Raw genomic sequence first — 3,048 nt, 5'->3', positions numbered from 1 at the left:
CACTGCAGCAGATGTGCTTAAAGGTACTTGAAGACGTTCAGCAATTGTGAAAGCCGACACAGCCTTTCGAAAGAGCGAGAGAGTTCGCAAATGCTTGTCATCTGCGAGAAAAGTCTCGCGTTCGCAGCGAGCAGGCGTCGTAGCAGACAACACTTCTAGCATACCTCTCAAAGGCGCAAAACTTTCTCCCACTACAAAAATTTATTTTCATAAATACTTGATGACTTTTTTTTATATAATTACATGCACGGCTGTTATTGCTGTTCTAAAAATGAATAAATAATTATTCTCTGGCGCTAAAACGGGAACAGATTTGCAGAAGAATGAGTACCCTGGTGTGCCCTGGTGGTAAACCGCGCTTCAATCTCAGCCATACAAAGTTTATGCAATGTGTTGTGCATTATATAAGATGCCGCAGAAATAAAATTTGATTTTGCGCGATAATATTTGAGTATAGCTTCGTTTATTGCGCCGCAAGCAAACGCCGCTAGTCTAAAGATCGAAGTCAAACCGAAGCCTGTACTTTCCATCATTCCCATGTAGGTTGAGGTATAGCGAACTAGCCATAGTTGAGGCAACGCTCAGGAGGGCCCCCGTAGACGCTAGCGCCACATTTCCCTCTAGGGTATTTATTTAGAAACTCTACGCTCCTGACCTTTCTGTGGCAATGAAGGGAAAGCTACGGAGGCAAAGCGCGCCCAAGTGAGAGCGCTGCCGAAAGAAGTCCCGTGTTTTCATCCATATTAGTTTAAGCTGGGGAAGAGAAAACATAAACACCTTATTAGCAACAGTTAAGTAAGATAAAACACACAGCTGAATGTAAAAGTGTACTTATTTTGCGGCTTTTCCCTTCCGCCTCGGGGCAAACGCGAAACCGTCGCACGTGAAACTGCGTCGATTCAGCGTTTGTTCCGAGCTACCAAATTCGTGTCAAATGCTGGCGGACTACTTGGCGCCGTAACACATGTGCAGCAGCCACGCGCCCCCCGTGGCTTTCCTTTCATTTCCACACAATGTTGTCCGCGAGTATAGACAAACTTGAGATGTTTTAGTAGATGCTTTACGCCATGTTAATATTTATTGTAGTGTTCAAAAAACGCCTACATTTCATAAAGTTCACTCGATAGGTTTAGAGACGATGGGACAAACTTTAGGGAACATTTAGCGACTCCTTTGTCTCACTTTAGGGACACGCTCGAAAAAAGTTGGCAACACTGCACCTGACTTACCGTTGGTCATTTGTTTACCCCCTTCCCTTCCACCCATTCCGATATCAAGTATCAAAGTTCATTTGAGGCCCTTCTAAACTGGTTTCAATCTTGGAACCGGGCGTCTTTTTTAATAGTTGTGGTGTTCCAGATTCCTTGTGCGTCGAGTGGTTTTTCAAACCATACACTGCGCCAAGCATTTTGGAAGTGCTGGTATTGTGTTGCTGCTTCGCATGTATCAGATTTTGTTGCACAGTAAGCAGTGGGTTGGCGTTGGCAAAAAAATTCGTTAAAAAAGAAAGCCTATTTCGCCTGGATAAAGAACCTTTTCATTCCTAAAGCAAGAAATTCACTACTATTTTTTTTTCACTGGCCTGTGGCAACATTGGCGTTGAGTGTAAGCTATGTATGCTCTGGCACCGAGACAGTGTTTGAGGTCGATCCGACGACGCTGTGACGTGGCGAGACATACTGCGCGAGGACACGCGTGCAGTCTGTTATTGCGCTATACTATATACAGGGTGTTTCAGCGAACACTTTCAAAAATCTTTAAAAGCTGCCTGTGGCAGATATCACAATTCTGGTTCATGAGCTGGTCCACTCGAAGCGGCGGACGATACTTGCACAAATAATTGAATGCAATATCGACAGCTTTTAAAGGCAGGCAGCGTTTAAAGATTTTTGAAAGTGTTCGCTGAAACACCCCATGTATAATTGGCTGGCGCCAGTGGTGGCCTCCGTTGCAGTACGGCAACGTTGTGAAACAGCCCGCGCTAAAGTTCGTTTCGGAACGTCCATGCTGCGGTATTTATTCCAAATTAGAACTGCCGAAGTGCATGGCGTTCCGAGGTCAAGGACGCGGCAGCCGCACACTGGGGAAAGTGAAATTCAAGAGCGCGCGTGAACCGATAAAAGATGCAGCCTTCCGCTACGGCGCCTCTGGAGTATTTCTTTTTTTTCTTTCAATGATAAGCTTTCTTTGCGAACCCTCACCGGACTATACTGCTGCTGCCTTGCTGAATAGCTCATATAAATTTGAATTGCGTGCCCCCTTGGAGGGGGGGGGGGGGTGATCAAACCTTGGTCCTTCAGCGCAGCAACCCGGTGCTCTAAGCATTAGGCCACTGCAGCAATTCTATCGGAGCAACGCCAACTAGCTTTTTGAGAAAATAGCCGCGTGTGCGCGCGCACCCGAGCAGTTGCGAAGGGGCCGCTTTTGGACATCATGTGACGTGGATGATGTGCCGGGCGGGAGACGCACGAGTGGGCAGATGAGGTGAGGAAAGACAGGGCTGTGTTTGTTGACGCATTAGCAGTGAGGGCGTGAAGCAGATATGTACGTGGTAGCCACAAAACCCATGGCTCCTTCAACTACTGATTCAGAACACTTACCAAGAGATTCAGAGACGTAACATACGTCAGCCATCCAGCTATGACGTATAGATTGTCGCGGTCGTCACTCGTGCGTGGATGCGTAACGACCAAACTCGCCGTGCATCGTTTCTCTATCGCTTGTTGTCACTTCCACATTTAACACGTCTTCGCAATCTTCCGAAAGGCTCTTGCGAGTCGTCTGACACCGCTGTAGGTAGCTTATCGTCGCCTTCTTTGACATAGGCTTTGCCGATGTTTACCGTTTGGTGTTGGCCTGGCAAGTCTTCCGATAAGTCCTTCTCAGAGCGCACTGCTACCGTTGTTGGTTTCAGGAGTTGTCGACTTGTAACCAGCACATCTACAGTGGGCTGAACAGAAACGTGCTTTCTCTTTCTTTTTTCCTAGTGTGGTGTTGGTGGGTGTTCACGTGTTCACTCACACGAGTGTTCACCTGTCGGAAGGGGTT

General features: G+C 47.1%; 1 protein-coding gene across 1 annotated transcript in view; it reads left to right on the top strand.

Moving 5' to 3' along the window:
- The window catches only part of LOC142572023 (polypeptide N-acetylgalactosaminyltransferase 1-like), a 54,494-nt gene that overhangs the window by 6,726 nt on the left and 44,720 nt on the right, over positions 1-3,048 (top strand). The window lies entirely within an intron of this gene.

Source organism: Dermacentor variabilis, chromosome 2 (genome assembly GCF_050947875.1).
Source record: "Dermacentor variabilis isolate Ectoservices chromosome 2, ASM5094787v1, whole genome shotgun sequence".
In the NCBI taxonomy this organism is placed as follows: domain Eukaryota; kingdom Metazoa; phylum Arthropoda; class Arachnida; order Ixodida; family Ixodidae; genus Dermacentor; species Dermacentor variabilis.
This window is presented reverse-complemented; position numbering and strand designations above follow the sequence as displayed.